Source organism: Punica granatum, chromosome 5, assembly GCF_007655135.1.
Source record: "Punica granatum isolate Tunisia-2019 chromosome 5, ASM765513v2, whole genome shotgun sequence".
In the NCBI taxonomy this organism is placed as follows: domain Eukaryota; kingdom Viridiplantae; phylum Streptophyta; class Magnoliopsida; order Myrtales; family Lythraceae; genus Punica; species Punica granatum.
The window spans coordinates 8,569,930-8,589,837 of record NC_045131.1 but is presented as its reverse complement, the minus strand read 5'-3'; the positions used below and the strand labels follow the sequence as shown (position 1 = coordinate 8,589,837).

Below are 19,908 nucleotides of genomic sequence, written 5' to 3'. Positions count from 1 at the left end.
GGTTGGTGCAGAAACTGCTTGTCTCAGTACCAGAAAGGTATGAAGTAGCCATTGGTTCATTAGAGAATACAAAGGAACTATCAGAATTGAAGTTTGCTGAGGTTTTGAGTGCTTTGCAAGCACTAGAACAGAGAAGAATGATGAGAAAAGAAGAACCTGTAGAAGCAGCTTTGCAGGCAAGGTTGAAGTTTAACAGTGAAGCAAAAGGGAAGAAGGCTTATCAGCCGAGAAAGCAAGGAGAAGCATCTTCAAAAACTGGAAACACCAGTATTGGTGGCCAGGAGAGAAAGTGGCAGAAGTTTCCTTGTCAACATTGTGGGCAAAAAAGTCATCCACATTTCAAGTGTTAGAGGAGACCAGATATTAAATGCAGAAGATGTCACAAGATTGGTCATATGGAGGCAATTTGCAAAGAAAAAGGTCACCAACAGCCAGGAGAAGCATACAATGCAATAAAAAATGAGGTAGAGCAGTTTTTTGTGGCTTCATGCTTTACTTCAAATGTGATAAAAGATGGTTGGTTAGTAGATAGTGGGTGCACAAATCATATGACAAGTAATGCAGACTTGTTTAGTGCCCTGGATAAATCAGTAAAGTCAAAGGTGAGGATAGGAAATGGTGAATACATTGTTGTTGAGGAAAAGGAGATGTAATGCTTGAAGGTTCTAATGGTGTGAAGCTTATTCATGAAGTGTTGTTTGTTCCTGAAATTGACCAAAATTTACTAAGTGTCGGTCAACTGGTTGAAAGGGGCTATAAGGTTGTACTTGAAGAATTTGAATGTGTGATCATGGATAGTGAAGGACAAGTGCTTCTCATTTAATCCCTTAGATAAGAAGCACATGGCTATGACAAACTTGCTGAAAGAAGAAGAAGAGTTGTGGCATAGAAGACTGGGACATTTTCACAGCAAAGGAGTAAATTTTCTGCAGAAAAATGATATGGTGGATGGGTTGCCTGCAATTCAGAAAGAAGTAACAGAGTGTAAAACTTGTTTGCTTGGAAAACAAGTCCGACTTCCTATTAAGAGATCAAGTTGGAGAGCTGTCTCGAAGCTTCAACTAGTCCATACAGATGTATGTGGACCTATGCCCGAGGAGTCACTAAGTGGGAGTAAGTACTCTGTGATCTTCATTGATGATTTCAGTAGAATGTGTTGGATATACTTTATGAAAGCTAAGTCAGAAGTAGCTGAGATCTTCATGAAGTTTAAGAAGCTTGTAGAGAATGAAAGTGGGTGCAAGATGAAGGCTATAAGATCTGACAATGGCAGTGAATATACATCAGGGAGGTTCAAGGAAATTTGTGAAACATCTGGTATAATGCACCAGTTCACCGTGCCTTATTCACCCCAACAAAATGGGGTTAGTGAGAGGAAGAACATAAGCATAATGGAGATGGCCAGATGTCTACTACAAGAGAAGGAGATGCCAAAAAAATTCTGGGCTGAGGCTGCAAATACCGCAGTCTTCCTGCTAAACAGATTGCCCACTAAGTCATTGGACAAGAGAACACCAGTTGAAGCTTGGTGTGGAAGAAAACCTTCAATGGCAAATCTGAAGGTGTTTGGTTGTATATGCTATTCCTACATTCCTCAGGTGAAAAGGGACAAACTTGATAAAAAAAGCTGAAGCTGGTATCTTCATCGGCTACAGCTTGGAGTCAAAATCTTACCGAATATATCAGCCTCCAAAAAATAAGGTGATTGTAAGCAGGGATGTAAGATTTATGGAGAAAGAAAAATGGAAGTGGACTGATGAAGAGAAAGGAGAAATGGAAGTCGCACAAAATTGGGAGGCAGCACCTCAGAAGACTTCATCTGAGGTGGAGGAAATTGAAGCTTTGAATGATGAAGAACTGGTAGATAACATACCAGTAAGAGGAACCAGGTCATTAAATGAAGTGTATCAGAGGTGCAATGTAGCTGTCTTTGAACCTAGAAATTTCGAGGAAGCAAAAGAAGACAGGAGATGGGTATCTGCAATGGAGGAGGAGTTAAAAATGATTAAAAAAAATCAGACATGGGATCTAGTGGAAATACCTCAAGATAGAAAGGTCATTGGAGTTAAGTGGGTGTACAGGACCAAGCTAAACTCAGATGGTTCTGTTAATAAACACAAAGCCAGGTTAGTAGTGAAGGGATATGCTCAAATTTGGGGGGTTGATTACTCTGAAACCTTTGCTCCTGTAGCAAGGTTAGACACTATCAGGTTATTACTAGCTGTTGCAGCTCAGAAGAATTGGAAGGTTTACCAGCTTGATGTGAAATCTGCTTTTCTCAATGGTGTGCTCGAAGAGGAAATATATGTTGAGCAACCTGAAGGGTTCATAGCTAAAGGAGAAGAAAGCAAAGTCTACAAATTAAAGAAAGCGTTATATGGCTTAAAGCAGGCCCCTTGAGCCTGGTATGGTAAGATTGATCAGTATTTGCAGAATCTGGGATTTGAGAGAAGCCTAAGTGAATTCACACTTTATGTCAAGAAGGAGAAGGAAGACATGGTAATTCTATCCTTGTATGCTGATGATTTGCTGGTCACTGGAAACAATAAAGTACAGGTAGATGGATTGAATTCACACTTTATGTCAAGAAGGAGAAGGAAGACATGGTAATTCTATCCTTGTATGTTGATGATTTGCTGGTCACTGGAAACAATAAAGTACAGGTAGATGGATTGAAGTTGGATCTGATGAAAATGTTTGAAATGACAGATTTGGGAGAAATGACTTTCTTTCTTGGCATTGAGATTTAACATAAAGAAAATGAAGTGTTTGTTTGCCAGAGAAAGTATCTCAAAGAGATTTTGATAAGGTTTCAAATGGAAGAGTGCAAAAGTGTAAGCACACCAATGTATCAGAAGACAAAAATGCAGAAGGATGATGGATCAGGTCTAGCTGATGAAAGAACCTACAGAAGTCTTATAGGTTGTTTGATGTACTTAACAGCAACAAGGCCTGACATAATGTTTGCTATGAATGTACTGTCGAGGTTTCTAAGCTGTGCAAGTGAAGCACATATGGTGGCTGCTAAGAGAGTCATCAGATATCTGAAAGGGACATCTTCCTATGGTTTGAAATTCTGCATAAGCTCTACCTTCAAGCTGCATGGTTTCTCTGATAGTGACTGGGCAGGATCATTGGATGACATGAGGAGCACCTCTGGCTATTGTTTTTCTCTTGGTTCTGCTTGTTTTTCGTGGAGCTCTAAGAAGCAGGAAGTGGTGGCTCAGTCAACAACAGAAGCTGAATTTATTACAGCCACAGCAGCAACAAACCAGGCAATTTGGCTGAGAAAGTTGATGACTGACTTAGGGATGGGTTCTGACCATGAAACTGAGATATTTGTTGACAACCAGGCTGCTCTTGCCATCTCTCAAAGTCCAGTTTTCCATGGGAAAACAAGGCACTTCAAGTTGAAGTTCTACTATCTCAGGGAAATACAGCAAAGTGGTGAAATCAAGCTTGTTTATTGCAGGACAGAAGATCAAATGGCTGATTTATTCACCAAGTCATTTCATGTGGGAAGATTTGAGCATCTGAGAAGGATGGTTGGAGTATGTATCAGTACCTAATCCAAGGAGGAGTGTTAGAGATGTGGATCAACTACTGTTTAATTTACCCGTGTATTAGTTTGTGTCTTTAAGACTTATGTTGTATGTCTTGTGTTGTTCATTAACTGTAATTTAGCAGTTAAGTTAGACAGGTTATATTTTGAATTTCAAATGTTCTCCAGTGGAAAACAGTTATCTTCAATCAGTTATGGCTTTATATGTAAGGGTCAATGATGTAAGTTAAGTGTTAATAAAGTTTTTCTCTTCTCAACTCTCTTATGTCCATCTCTCTGTTGTTCTGTATGTGCGTGAGTGCAGTTCTGCAACAACTTGCAGACAAGAGTGCATATACTGAGTGAAAGTGAGAGTTTTGTTCTGCAATACTTGCAGACATTGAAGAAATAGAAGCATCACATATATGTAAAACCAAATGGAGAAGACAACAACTAATTAACAACTGAGAATTCATGAGATGAAACTGAAATTTGCCATATGTCTTCCTCCCCACGAAGAGCTCTTCTTCAAGCTCCAAGCATGTCTTTGACTGCCATTATACCAAAAGATATCCTCTAAGAACTGCTCGCATCGGCACTCTGTGACTGTACTGGCTGTGATCATTCAATCCTTATTTCTCCTGGGCATCTCCTGCTTCCGTTGTCATCTTTTAGCGTTGCAACTATACATAACTGGTTAGTAAAATGATGAAGGAAAACCAGTATAGCATAAGCTCAGCAAGACGATTTTCTGGAGATTGCTTGTGAGACCGGTCAACCGAACATGCATATATAATATATATATATATACACACACATATACACACGTGCTTACGAAATATACATGCATGTTATATACTAAAATTTTGTGGCTGCAGAAAAATAAAATAAAATAATAAGGGGTGGAAAATGGCCCCACGTGGCCTTCATTCTTGCTCCCAGCAATTCCACCGCCATTCTTTTTGTTCCATTTCATTTATTTTGTGTTCCTTCTTTCCTTTCCCCTGTTTTTGGTTGAGAGAAATCGGGAGAAATAGAGCAGTAGAGAGAGAGAGAGAGAGAGAGAGAGAGAGAGCACGAGAGTTTTAGGAAGAGTTGGCAGTGAGGGAGATAACGGAACAAAGTCGGGCAAGTAGAGGAACACCGATTTGAGTGAAAGAGTTTAACTCGTTTTACGGTAACGGTATGCTAAGTGCTCTGCTGAGATGGTTCCCTTGTGTTTTAAGTTTTTCTTGTTCTTTTTCCATGATTAATTGTGTTCCTTCAGTTGTTGTTTGAGATGTGTTACTAAATCAAGAAAAAAAAAACTAGAGAAACGGGTTTGGAGATGTGGATGGATGGCTAATTGAGGTGGAAAGACTGATGCTCTTGAGCTTAGTATTAAATTGCTTAGATTTTACTTTTTCGTTTGGGGGTAGGTGACGGAATTGGAAATTATACATATACATATACGCATATGTATATATATATATATATGCGCATATATATAAAGCTTTTTCTTTCAATTGGTAGGTTTTGTTGACTTACCGTTGATGGCTCATGCGGGGTATGAGTTGAAAATCTATTTAGATCAGCTATACCTCCTGTTCTTGACTTTTGTTTTATATATATATACTGGTATGTCATTTCTTCTCAAGAGCTGGTTTGCTGCCTTGTACTAACCTTGATTGGATTGAGATTTTCTATTTTTGGTGTGAATTATCCTTATTAAGTTGTATTTCATCATGAGAAATCCATGGATAGATTAAGTTAAAAATAATAAGCATATGTATATTTATTTATTTATGTTGGACGTTCTAACTATGTTTACAATTTATAGGAGCCGAGGAGACCGAGAATACACACCCGGAAGGCTCAACTCATTGAGTTATCATTTTGGGGTCGTTGTGAGTATTTTTATTCCACTATAGAATGAAACTAAATCTTAAATTAATTATATAAATGCTTGCTTGATTGAAATAAGTTGAATGAGGATAGTATGAGGATTTCAAGGAGTTATTTTAAATGAATTCGGTTGATTGCGATGTGGTGAAATTATTGTTTGTAGCCATGGGACCGCTGATCCGGCGGTATATAAGTAGGACGCCTAGACCGCTGATTCGGCGGGATATAAAAAGGGACGCCTAGACCGCTGATCCGGCGGGATACAAAAAGAGACGTCTAGACCGTTGATCCGACGGGATATAAAATGGACGCCTAGACCGCTGATCCGGCGGGATATAAAAATGGACGCCTAGACCGTTGATCCGGCGGGATACAAAAAGGGACGCCTAGACCGTTGATCCGACGGGATATAAAATGGACGCTTAGACTCCTACTGCCGGAGGATAACAGGCAGCCCCCGCTTATGAGGAATCAAATGAGAAGTTTGTGGATATGAGTACGGGGTCACGGTACCGTCGAAAACTCTGTCGCGAGGATTGCGACCCTATGGCTACTATTATTTGTTGCTTTTGAATGATTGTTTGAATTATGTGATATTGAATTGGCCGATAAAAGAAAGGGTTAAGATTGGAAAGGAGATATATATATATATATATATATATATCTATGTATATATCATTAGAAAGTTTGAAGTAAATGGTATGACTGTAATTGAGGTTGTGAATGCTTAAACATGTTTGATACTTCATTTTATGGTGGAATTTAATACTCACTGAGATGCAGCTCACCCCCTGCATATATTTTTCCAGATGAGCTAGGAGCCAGACTAACCGCATAGGATATCTTTTTGGACAACGGGGATCAGTGCGGAGGATCTTTTTGCAGTAGGGCCCACTCCTAGTATAAGTAGTAAGTTCTTGTAGAATGTTATGATTAAGTTACGACCTGAAACTTTTGTTTAGTTGGGTTAGTGATAGGGTTGTGGAAAGTACTCTCTTGAGAGTTATATATATATATATATATATATATATCAGAACCTGCTGAATTGATTATATGATTTTGGTATAGCTTGCTGAATTGGTTAACTGTTTGGGAGGTGGAAAACATGTTATGAATAAATTGTTTATGTGATAATGGATATCGAGAAAACATAGGGGAAATTCTGTCGAAATTTCAGGTTGTGACAATTTTGGTATCAGAGCAAGGGTTATAGGATTCTGTAGACTTAGTGTGCCTGATCCCCGTTCTTTTTGATTAGTTGCGGTCCCAAGACGGGATATATCTTATAATTGTGTTTGTTAAATGCTTGATTAACTTGTGTTTTGCTTAGGAAAATTTGCAATGGGACCCAAACGTGTGGGGCGGGGTCGACATAGGTACCGTAGAGTCGAGGATTTAGCTGATTTGAATGCACCTCAGCCCATGGCAGAATATCAAGTATCTCAGGCTCCTCAAGAGGCCGCTACAGCTCCCATTGAACAAGATCCACCGATCCACCAAACACTAGCAGCAATGACTCGTCTAGTTGAGCAGCAAGCGCAGTTAATTGAGCAGCAGACGGCTTTCTTTCAGAGGCAAGCAGCACAACCAGGTACGTCTACATCTCAGATGGAGCTACAATTGACGCCATATGAAAGGTTCCGGAAGTATGGTCCATCTAATTTTTCGGGAAGTGCTGATCCCATAGAAGCGGAGAATTGGATAACTGGAATGGAGAGGATTTTCTCAATTATGGAGGTTTCAGACACCCAACGCGTGGCACTTGCGTCTTTTATGCTAGAAGGGGATGCTCAGTACTGGTGGGAGGCCACCCAGAGGCGACTAGACCCGAACTCCTTACATGCTATCACTTGGTTCGAGTTCACCCAAGCATTTTATAACAAGTACTTTCCAGCCTCTTTCCGACGCACCAAGGAGCGGGAATTTTTGAATTTGAAGCAGGGGGAACTTGGTGTAGCCGAATATGAATTGAAATTTACCAAGTTGTCACGTTTCGCCCCTACCTTGGTAAGTGATGAGACCTCCAAATGTAATAGGTTCCTGGATGGATTGAATCTCAACATTAGGTCACGCCTTTCAGTTTTGGATATCTCGACATTTTCTGACCTGTATAATAAGGCTATTATCGCTGAAGAGGATTTACGAGAGGAGGTGGCTCAGAGGGAACAATGTAGTGACCAACCCAGTAGCTCAGGATTAGCGAAATCCTATCGACCACCAAAAACAGGTGAATTCACTCAGAGCTTCTTCAAGAGCAAGACACCTTCTCAAAGGGGTCCATTATCATCCTATCATCCAGGAGGTGCATTTAGTTGGACCGAACAGAAACGTGGTCGAGCTGATATCACAAGAAGTCAGAATTGTCAGGGTTGTGGGCGTGTTCACTCTGGTGTTTGTCGTGTGCAATCTAGAGAATGTTATTATTGCGGACAACTTGGTCACTTAAGGAACAACTGTCCTGAGCTTCAGAGTAGAGTAGCAACTTGTTTTCGATGTGGTATGAGAGGACATATGGCACGAAATTGTACGCAACATTTTCCATCAACGATTAGCAGTTCTAGTGTGGGCAATAGGCCGTCTCAAATGAGAGGACGTGGACAGGGGAGCAGTAACAAGAGTCTTCAAAGCCGAGGGGGTGGATCAATGGGGAGCTCAGCAGGCCTGGCTAATAGACCCATGACGCAGGGTAGAATGTTCACCTTAACGAAGCGAGATGCAGAGGCTACTCCTACCGTAGTGACAGGTACGTTAAATCTCTTTAATAGACCTGCACATGTACTTATAAACCCTGGTTCTGCTCATTCATACATCTCATTGTCATTTGTTATGCATTCTGATAGACCACGAGAGTCATTCGATAGTAGTATGTCGATAGCTACACCAACTGGGGAGAGTGTAATAGTAGACGAGGTATACCGGGGATGTATGTTACAGTTAGGAGATAGGGAGATGTTAGTAGACTTAATACCCTTAAGTATTCAGGATTTTGATGTTATCCTCGGTGTGCGCACCCGAATTTCGTCTCGTCGGGGTACGCATGCGCGCGCCTAAATGCAACGCCGCTTGGGAGTGTCCACCTTCCCAGGGACGCGCAACGGATGCACGTGAGAAGGAGTCGCCACTTGCCATTTTACGACCCGAAGGTCGAGGGCCGGCAAGTTACCCGGGTCTAGGGGTATGGGATACACCTAGTACGTTAAGGCAATGGTCTGTACGGAACTGAAAATTCCGAATTCGGGGGTTCTATTACGTGTGGGCCTATATCCCACACGCCCTTTCGGTACTCTAACTTGCTAGGCTTGCCATTTTATTTATTTACCGCATGATTAAGTTTCGCTCTTCTTACGCGTTTTGACACCGTAAATTCGAAGAAACACTCTGACCATCTACTCTCCGACCGGGATTTTACATGAATATATGTATAATATAAAACCTTACATTGTTCTCTCAAATAAATAAAGACAAGCTATAATGACTAAATCCCGGTCGGTTCGCATTTGGCCATGATTTCACTCATGCTCACCGTATAGTTTGGAAAAGACCGAAAATTAAATTAAATGCGCACTCAGTGTATGGGGGTATTGGACCCCGTGATCGACGGTTATGGGCGTTGGACCCAGTGTGAATCGAGTCCTAAAGGATCGGGCTCGATCCGCATAACAATCAAATGCAAAAAATGTAACAAGCAAACTCAAATAAACAATCAATGGGGTTTTGTTATCGCCGAATTTACGTGGATTAACTGATTATTAACCGGGTATATTGGCATACAAATCCTACCTTAAAACAAATAAAAGGGGTGATGGATAGGGTATGTAGCATTCAGCATTATTTAAACGGAACCGACAGACGTGATGTCCATAGTCAAGTCTCGAATGTGTGGGTTGTTTTTAGATTATTTTGTATCGCGACAATATGGTTTTTACAGATTAAAAGTATTTTCACCTGAAAACCCAAAACCTAACCCTCTATTTGACTATTGCCCATGTTTGATTTAAGCCGAGTTTGTGATTAATCCGTTTTTCCATGTTTTGACCAATTCTATGCACAAACCTATGTTAGGATTACGGCAGGACAAGAACCGGTAATCATGCCCTTGAATCGGTAAATATGTGTGTGCATGAAAATCAAGATTATGTTGTACGTATCTCGGTGCTTTTGAAATTGTGAATTTTAAAAAAGGCATGATTAACAGTTCTTGAACTGTCGATGCGATTACAGGTTATTAAATCGGTTCGTGCAATTCATTTAAAAGTGTCAAGTGATTTAATTTAGCCAAATTTAACGTCCCGATTATCCCGTATGTAGAATTTTAGGTTAGTTAGAAATTTGCTGAATGCTTTAGTCTACGGCTTTCGAGCCGTCGAGATAGTCATTAATTGACCGCCCGATAAACTCTAATTTCCGACATAGTCACATAATTATAAAAATAAAATATTTAAATGGGGCACATGCATTGTCGGTGAGTGATCTAAGTAGAAAAGGGGCCGGATATTTTAGAAAATGTCCAGGGGATTGAATTGAACGATTTTAAAAGAGCAGGGACTGATTTGAAAATTCTAAAAAAATTGGGGACTGATATGAAAATTCTAAAAGATTGGGGACTGATTTGAAAATTCTAAAATATGGGGAGTGTGTAAAAAAATTACTGAAAGTGTCCTAGGGCTTATTTGAAATGAATTTGAAAGTCGGGACTGATCTGAAAAATAAAAAGTGGCCCCAGGACTAAACTGAAACAACTCGGAAAGTTCTTTGGGATGATTGAAAAATTCTGGGAATTCCAGGACTGATTGGGAAATAGTAAAATGACTGGGACTTGATTGAAAAGAAATTTTGAAATTCGGGGCAGATCTGAAAAGGGTGAAAAATGGCCCAGGGACTAAACTGAAACAACCTGGAAAGTCTTTTGGGACGCTTGAGAAATTCTGAAAAATCCAAGGACTGATTGGGAAATAGTAAAATGACCGGGACTTGGTTGAAAATAAATTTTAGAGTTCGGGGCAGATCTGAAAAAAATAAAATGAGTCCTCTGGGCTGAAATGTGACAAAATGGAAAGTTCGTAAAATCGAGTTCGGAACAAATCCGATCACCCATGTGACCCAAGAACACTCAATTCACATTATATCATCGAGCAAGCAATAATATTCAGGAAATGAGTCCTAATCATGCCACTAAGTCGAGGATTTACCTAATCCGGAAAGTTGAGGGGCTTCTCTGTAAATATAAAAAAATAAAAAAATAAAAAAAAAAATCGCCGGACAATCGGGTCGGATCGGATCGGAGCGCCCGCCCGAAGGATAAACCGCCCGGAAGAGATGCTGGGCTGGACTGGGCGTTGGGCCTGAATGGGCCAAGCTTCCGGGCTGGGCCTGCAAAGAACGAACTGGGCCGAGGCCCGTTAGCCAAGGGCAGTCGGGATCGGGCGGTCAGTGGCGGCCACGGAGCTGCGGGCGGCGGTTCTCGCCCCTGGACGCCGCGATGAGGGCCGGAATGGACGCGGGAGATGGCTCTAGGCACCGCTTAGGCTTCGCCGTGGTCGATCGGGGCCTCACCGGTGTTTAATCAGTCGGAATCGGGGAGAATTTTGGGATTTTCCGGCGAGGGTATTCCGAGTTCTCCGATCTCCAAATTCCTTAAAACGGGAGCAAATTTTCCGATTTCTCTCAATGGGTCTTGTTCCTCCCTTGCCGAATCGCATTTTTGGTCCATTTAATTGCAATTCCATCACCTTTCCGTTGAGATTTCGACCGATTTGGCCGAAAATCGCGAAAATCACGATATTGGGGTTCTGGGCCGGCCGGGGATCCCGGGCAGCCGGCGAGCGCTGCCCGGCCCCTGCCCGGCCTGCCCGAATCTCTTTTTTTTTTTTTTTAAATTAGGGCCGGCGGGTCACGAGCAGCCGGTCAACGCTGCCCGGCCCTGCCCGACTCTTTTCTTTTCTTTTCTTTTCTTTTCTTTTTTAAACATATTTAATTTAATTAAAAATAATAATAATAATAATTTTTTTTTTAAGAAAAGGTGATAAATTGGGAAATGACAATTTTGCCCCCCTCGGAGCCGATGGACCGAAATTAGGTGCTGACACTCGGAATGGATTGGCTTGTCTCTCACCATGCTTTTGTGGAATGTTATAAGAAAGAGATAGTTTTCAGATTGCTAGATGAGCCTGAATTCAAATTTTGTGGAGATCAGTGGAGCGTTCCGTTTAAGTTCATATCCTTCCTCAAGGCAAGTAAACTACTGAAAAAAAAAGGTGTGAAGCGTACTTGGCACATGTAGTTGCTACTGAAGTTGACTCATCGAAGCTTAGCGAAATTCCAGTGGTCTGTGAGTTTTCGGATGTCTTCCCTGACGAATTGCTGGTCTTCCTTCGGATAGAGAGTTTGAATTTACTATAGAGTTAGAGCCCGGTATTGCCTTGATTTCTCGCGCATCATATCGTATGGCCCCGTCAGAGCTCAAGGAATTGAAAATTCAGCTGTAAGAATTATTAGAAAAGGGATTTATCAGGCTTAGTGTATCTCCTTGGGGTGCTCCAGTTTTGTTTGTGAAGAAGAAGAATGGTTCGCTTAGGTTGTGTATAGATTATCGGCAGTTGAATAAGGTCATAGTGCGCAATAAATATCCTTTGCCCCGAATAGATGACTTGTTTGATCAGCTCTGAGGCGCCATTGTCTTCTCGAAGATCGATCTCAGATCGGGATATCACTAGTTGAAGATAAAGGATTCTGATGTGCCCAAGACTGCATTTCGCACTCAACATGGACATTATGAATTTCTTATGATGCCTTTTGGGTTAGCAAATGCTCCTGCAGCTTTTATGGATTTAATGAATAGAGTATTTCAACCATATCTTGAAGAGTTTGTGGTAGTTTTTATTGATGATATATTAGTATACTCAAGAAACAGGGATGAACATGAAGAACATTTTCGAGTCGTGTTGCAGATTTTGAGGCAGAGAAAACTTTATGCCAAGTCTGGTAAATGCGAGTTTTTGTTAGATCAAGTGGGATTCCTCGGGCATGTAACTTCAGGTGATGGTGTATCAGTGGATCCTACGAAGATTGAAGTTTTTTTTTGAATTGGAGTCATCCTACAAGTGTAACAGATGTGATGAGTTTTCTATGATTAGTTGGTTATTATTGAAGATTTGTGGAAGGATTTTCCCTTCTTGCTGCTCCTCTGACTTGGTTAACGTGGAAGAGTGTGAAATTGCAGTGGACTGATGAGTGTGAGCAAAGTTTCCAGGAGTTGAAGAAAAGGTTGACTACTGCCCCAGTGCTTATTATTCCGTCTATTGATGAGGGGTTTGTGATCTATAGTGATGCATCCCATCAAAGCTTAGGTTGCGTATTAATGCAAAATGGCAGAGAGGTGGCATATCGGTTGGCTCTACCCCCGGAACTATTTCGCATTCATAACGTGTTTCATGTGTCGATGTTGCGTAAGTATATGCCAGATCCGTCCCATGTTCTGAGCTATTAACCGGTGGAGCTAAATGAGGACTTCACATACGAGGAAGAGCTAGTAGAGATCTTAGATAGGAAAGAGCAGGTTCTTCGAACCAAGAGAATTCCATTAGTGAAAGTGTTGTGGAAAAGTCATTCGAGAGAAGAAGCCATTTGGGAACCCGAGGATTCCATGAGAGTTAAATATCCATATCTTTTTTCGATATCTGATAAATAATTTCGGGGACGAAATTTTTATTAGTGGGGGAGATTGTGAGACCGGTCAACCGAACATGCATATATATAATATATATATATACACACACATATACACACGTGCTTACGAAATATACATGCATGTTATCTACTAAAATTTTGTGGCTGCAGAAAAATAAAATAAAATAAAATAATAAGGGGTGGAAAATGGCCCCACTTGGCCTTCATTCTTGCTCCCAGCAATTCCACCGCCATTCTTTTTGTTCCATTTCATTTATTTTGTGTTCCTTCTTTCCTTTCCCCTGAGGGAGATAACGGAACAAAGTCGGGCAAGTAGAGGAACACCGATTTGAGTGAAAGAGTTTAACTCGTTTTACGGTAACGGTATGCTAAGTGCTCTGCTGAGATGGTTCCCTTGTGTTTTAAGTTTTTCTTGTTCTTTTTCCATGATTAATTGTGTTCCTTCAGTTGTTGTTTGAGATGTGTTACTAAATCAAGAAAAAAAAAACTAGAGAAACGGGTTTGGAGATGTGGATGGATGGCTAATTGAGGTGAAAAGACTGATGCTCTTGAGCTTAGTATTAAATTGCTTAGATTTTACTTTTTCGTTTGGGGGTAGGTGACGGAATTGGAAATTATACATATACATATACGCATATGTGTATATATATATATATATGCGCATATATATAAAGCTTTTTCTTTCAGTTGGTAGGTTTTGTTGACTTACCGTTGATGGCTCATGTGGGGTATGAGTTGAAAATCTATTTAGATCAGCTATACCTCCTGTTCTTGACTTTTGTTTTATATATATATACTGGTATGTCATTTCTTCTCAAGAGCTGGTTTGCTGCCTTGTACTAACCTTGATTGGATTGAGATTTTCTATTTTTGGTGTGAATTATCCTTATTAAGTTGTATTTCATCATGAGAAATCCATGGATAGATTAAGTTAAAAATAATAAGCATATGTATATTTATTTATTTATGTTGGACGTTCTAACTATGTTTACAATTTATAGGAGCCGAGGAGACCGAGAATACACACCCGGAAGGCTCAACTCATTGAGTTATCATTTTGGGGGTCGTTGTGAGTATTTTTATTCTACTATAGAATGAAACTAAATCTTAAATTAATTATATAAATGCTTGCTTGATTGAAATAAGTTGAATGAGGATAGTATGAGGATTTCAAGGAGTTATTTTAAATGAATTCGGTTGATTGCGATGTGGTGAAATTATTGTTTGTAGCCATGGGACCGCTGATCCGGCGGTATATAAGTAGGACGCCTAGACCGCTGATTTGACGGGATATAAAAAGGGACGCCTAGACCACTGATCCGGCGGGATACAAAAAGAGACGCCTAGACCGTTGATCCGACGGGATATAAAATGGACGCCTAGACCGCTGATCCGGCGGGATACAAAAAGGGACGCCTAAACCGTTGATCCGACGGGATATAAAATGGACGCTTAGACTCCTACTGCCGGAGGATAACAGGCAGCCCCCGCTTATGAGGAATCAAATGAGAAGTTTGTGGATATGAGTACGGGGTCACGGTACCGTCGAAAACTCTGTCGCGAGGATTGCGACCCTATGGCTACTATTATTTGTTGCTTTTGAATGATTGTTTGAATTATGTGATATTGAATTGGCCGATAAAAGAAAGGGTTAAGATTGGAAAGGAGATATATATATATATATGTATATATATATCTATGTATATATCATTAGAAAGTTTGAAGTAAATGGTATGACTGTAATTGAGGTTGTGAATGCTTAAACATGTTTGATACTTCATTTTATGGTGGAATTTAATACTCACTGAGATGCAGCTCACCCCCTGCATATATTTTTCCAGATGAGCTAGGAGCCAGACTAACCGCATAGGATATCTTTTTGGACAACGGGGATCAGTGCGGAGGATCTTTTTGCAGTAGGGCCCACTCCTAGTATAAGTAGTAAGTTCTTGTAGAATGTTATGATTAAGTTACGACCTGAAACTTTTATTTAGTTGGGTTAGTGATAGGGTTGTGGAAAGTACTCTCTTGAGAGTTATATATATATATATCAGAACCTGCTGAATTGGTTATATGATTTTGGTATAGCTTGTTGAATTGGTTAACTGTTTGGGAGGTGGAAAACATGTTATGAATAAATTGTTTATGTGATAATAGATATCGAGAAAATATAGGGGAAATTCTGTCGAAATTTCAGGTCGTGACATTGCTTTTGGTGGTTACAACACCAGGGGGTGCAAGCACTGTTTTCCTTTCGTGTATTTGTAGGGTCTGATAATTTCGAAGTTTTTCTTTTTCGTTACAGGGGAGACTTAAGGAGAAGGAATATAAGAGATGTAGGAAGCCCCAGTGAGGGTAATGTGTCCACAACCTCTTGGCTGTAGGTCAAGCGAGATTTTTTCATGGAATCCCCTTTCTCAGCTTGAAGCCATATTCATTGCATTGGTTGAATTTCAAATCGCCACAACTCAATTTCCACAGAGCATGTTCAGATGATCAATGCTCCTTCCCATAATCTTCAAGTTATTTGGAAGTAGTTTTAGTACTATATTTATATCACATTAGCTATAGATAGAGTTACTTCCGTTTTTTAGATAGTCACTTTCATCCTCCATCCCGGTTTTCTGTTTTAAGAATTGTTTGCCTTAGATGCATCTTCTGATAGTAAGACTATAAGCTTCAAATATATATGCTACGATGTCAAGATCATGTCCAGATTTCACTTCAAAATTAGTTTAGTTGTCTCGGGAAAAGTGTTGCAGTTATGCATCAAAGATCATGAAGGGGTTGCCACTGATCTATGATCAGTTTCTCCCTAGCAGACACCACTGTGGTCGAGCCACATGCCCGGGCCACTCTTATAAAATACTGAAGCTCAGCAGGCCGATGGTTCAAGAATTGATCTGATCTTCCTTTTGGCCCAAGAAGAAACAATAGAGAGACATAGGAATAGAATGTTTTGATCTATAAACAAGATGGAATGACAGTGCATATCTGTGGAAGGCCTATATATTAATTATCCAAAAGACAATAAAAATAGACCAATCAACAGCCTCCGCTGCCGCAACTGCCACCCCTGTTGCAACCGCCAACCCCGCCGTTACCACCACAGCCGTTGCCATCTCCACCACGCCCACAGCCGTTACCATCTCCACCACATCTACAGCCGTTACTATCTCCACGCCTGCAGCAGCCGCCAACTGTGACACTGTCATTGTCGGAGGTCGCAATTTCATTAACTTCTTTAGCCACGTTAACTACAACTTGTCTGATGTTGCCCATATCTTCATGTTATCATCTTTGGTGCCTCTCTGAGGATATTCCATAGGTGCCTCCGCATCCTCTTTTGGCCAAAATATGTATACACAAACTCCAAGGAGAACAAGCACAAAGCCAAAAATTGTGAGGGTAAGTCCAGCTCCGTGCATATGTCGTCCTGAAGGAAACAAGTTAATGCAGGAGCTTAACTAGGAGATCAATCATGAGCCATGATTCTTTTTATATGTTAAGCAATTCGCTTGCACTGTCGCAAGCAAAGTCATTATTGTAATCTCGTTCTGTTTTATGTAACTGCATATTTAACATGTTTTTGGTCATATAGTCGGTATAAGTTTCACTCCGTTTGCCCTTCTTTAACAAATGCCTGACTGAGAGGGGCTACATCGTAAATCCAAATGAAAAGGACAATATTTAATCTAGAATGAAGAAACAGGAGATGAAACCGAAATTTTTGATATGTCTTCTTCAGACGAAAGCCTCTTCTTCAGGATGCTCTAAGCGCGTCTTTGCTGATTATACAAAACAAATCTCCTCTAGGAAATTGCTATGTCACACTGTTTGTGATAGATATAACTAAGATCTCCAAATCCTTATTCCTCTGATGCGTATGATGCTTCCTTTACATCTTTTAGTGCAGCAAATGTATGTAATTGATTAGGAAAATGATGAAGGAAAATAAATACAAAATAAACTGAGAAAGATGGGTTTTACATTTCCCCTTGACGAAATTATAATGCTCCTAATAGGAACACGGCCTTAGATTAAGCAATGATGAGAACAACTTCTGTTGAAATTCGTTGCTCTGTTCTTGATATAATGACCCATTGGTATTAATCTTCGCATGGCTGGCACCCGCTCTTTCAATTTCACCATGGCCTATGATGTCGTATAAGGTGTTTTTACTATGAGAACGAGCATTTTCCAAAATTATCATTTGGCTCAGTTTTTCTGGACTTTTCAGTTGATTAGCCATCCTAACCGAGACAACATGCTGAAAATGGATTCTCAACGTACGACAACCTTAGAACATAATTTACCACATGCCTTTGATGATGACACATAAAATAGATCCACCCTTGGAATGTGTGAGACCCGACAAATTTCGTACACGTACAGAGAAATATATATATATATATATATATCATATTTGCTTTATAGGTGGTTTGAAACAATAATATAATTATAAATAAATAAATAAAGAAGAAGAGGATGTTTAACTTGTTTACTATGGACTTGCCCACACCCTATCACTTAAGGGATGTCTAACTTGTCTACTGTGGACTTGCCCACGCCCTATCACCCTCCCCATTCTCTTTTTCTTTTTGGGTTCTGGGTTCGAAGAAAAAGAAAACAGAGAGAGAGAGAGAGAGATAAGAGGTTGAAAGATAGGAATGAGCAGCGAACAAGAGAGAGACGAAGAGCTCGAAATAGAAGTTAGAGAAGTGGAAGAAGATGGGCAAATGGAACAAGGCTGGCCGAAGGTAAGGGTAGTAGACTAGCAGCGGGAAGTCCTTCAAGAGATTGAGTTTCAATTGCCATCAGTTAGCTTATGGGCATGCATGTTCAGTATGTTATTGATTCTTCTCGATTGTGCTTTCCTTGATAACGTTTGTTGAATTTCTAAATTTGAGTTCGGGTTAGGTGGAGCGAGGGTGGAGGAAGAGTTGTTTTAATCATGTTCCATTGAGGGTTCTTTCTTTCTTATTCGATTGAATTTAATTTCGTTTTAAGCTAGAGGAGTTAGAGTGGATGAGATTGCTTAAGCTTGATCGGGTTTGATGGAAGATTGAAATTATGTGCTGATTATATATTCAATGATTGGAATTGATCAGATTGTTTGGGTAAAGAATAGGTCCGTGATAGTTGAGTTTTGTTAAAATTATGGCCATTACGCTTCTGTGATATGTGTATGTATAGCTGAGCTCAATTGATATTTGTATGAATTGGTTTATTGAAGGATGTGAATGTGATATTGGATATTAGAGAGATGCTTAGAAAAGTTGTGTGTATTTATTAGTAGTACTTAAAGTTAGTTACTATAGTGGATATAATTATTGTTATAGTTTATATATATATATATATATATATATATATACTGTACGTGTGTGTGGGTGAGCTGATAATTAGATTGGAGGTGATTATATTATTTATTTGAACATTTGGTTGTTTGCAATTAAATATTTATTTAATAATAATTTATTTTACTTGGGAATATAGAGTTCATTGAGATGCAGCTCACACCCTGCATATATTTTTCCAGATAAGTTTATAGCTGCACATGAGAACTTTTTGTTGAACATCGGGGATCAGCTCGGAGAACTATATAGGGATCTCAGTTATTTGATAGGATTTCTTTATGTATAAAATATATTTGAATATGTTACGATCTGAAACTTTTGTTTATGGTTTAGTGATGTGATTGAGAAAAATTACTTTTTTTTAGAAGTATATATATATACATATTAGAGGTTGCCGGATTGGTTATATATATATATTTTGGGTTTATGAAAAGGAGGTTTTTATATGACTAGTTTATGCAATAATATATATCGAATAAATATATGGAAAATTCTACCGAAATTTTGGGTCGATACAGTCTTTTCCCCTTTTGATAACTTCAGGGTTGAAAACCAATAGGCGAATGAGAAATTTACATATGCAGGGCTTTCTGGCTCTACTCCTTGAATACGCTATCAATCATCGCAACACCCGCAGCCACCGCAATCACCACAGCCGCCATCACCATCATCGCCGCTGTCACCAGCGTTACCATCGTCTCCACTACTGCTAATGACAGCACTAGTGCCAGCCATGACTTTCAAGTCGCCATCTTTGCTACCATTAATTCGATTATGATCGGAGTCTGTGGCCTTTGCCCCTCTCTTCCTGCAGAATATTGAGGCGATACAAACTAGGAGGAGCATTAGAATATAAGGATTACAAATGAAAATCAATAGAGCTGCCTGTGCCATCTATATTACACAATCCATCTCAAGTAGGACTCACTATATATACACAGATTTATAAGCGTGCATGTTGCTTAAGCAAATATTCAATTTGATTGTCATTTTCGGTTTTTTAAATTGTTTTCGCATGACTTGTTGCTTTAAGCAAATGCCATGAGACGTTGAATGATGAATTATCTAAGAGGGAAATGATGGGTAGAAGTATTCCTGGAAATTCAGTGTGCCTAACAGTTGACATCTGGTTCTGGATTGTGGTGTTTCCTGGAAATTTAGTTTAACAGTTGACATCATTGGAGATATGGCTGGACAAGCTTGGAGGAATTGGCTCACCGAACAAGTTGTAATTGACAAGCATATAAACCCCGCAGCCACGAAAATAGATGGCCGACTTCATGTTGTTATGGACATCGAGGACCTGAGGAAGCTCAGGTTTCCAATCCACAGTCCCAGACAGCTTTTCTGGATCGGATTGCAAGTCCGAGATGGTGACTCTTTGGTTCTTTCGGCCACAAGTAACTACGTACCGGCAGAAAGAGATGCTAGAGTTCCATG

The 19,908-nt window shown here is 40.0% G+C and overlaps 2 long non-coding RNA genes across 2 annotated transcripts; both read left to right on the top strand.

The window, feature by feature from the left end:
* Positions 1-13,355: 13,355 nt before the first annotated feature.
* Positions 13,356-15,704, top strand: LOC116209264. The gene is made up of 3 exons (XR_004157185.1): positions 13,356-13,474; positions 14,113-14,180; positions 14,953-15,704. It is a non-coding gene; the product is annotated as an uncharacterized LOC116209264 (long non-coding RNA).
* Positions 15,705-17,672: 1,968 nt separating this feature from the next.
* Positions 17,673-19,558, top strand: LOC116206762. Its single transcript, XR_004156792.1, has 2 exons — positions 17,673-17,871; positions 19,053-19,558. It is a non-coding gene; the product is annotated as an uncharacterized LOC116206762 (long non-coding RNA).
* The last annotated feature ends 350 nt before the right edge of the window (positions 19,559-19,908 follow it).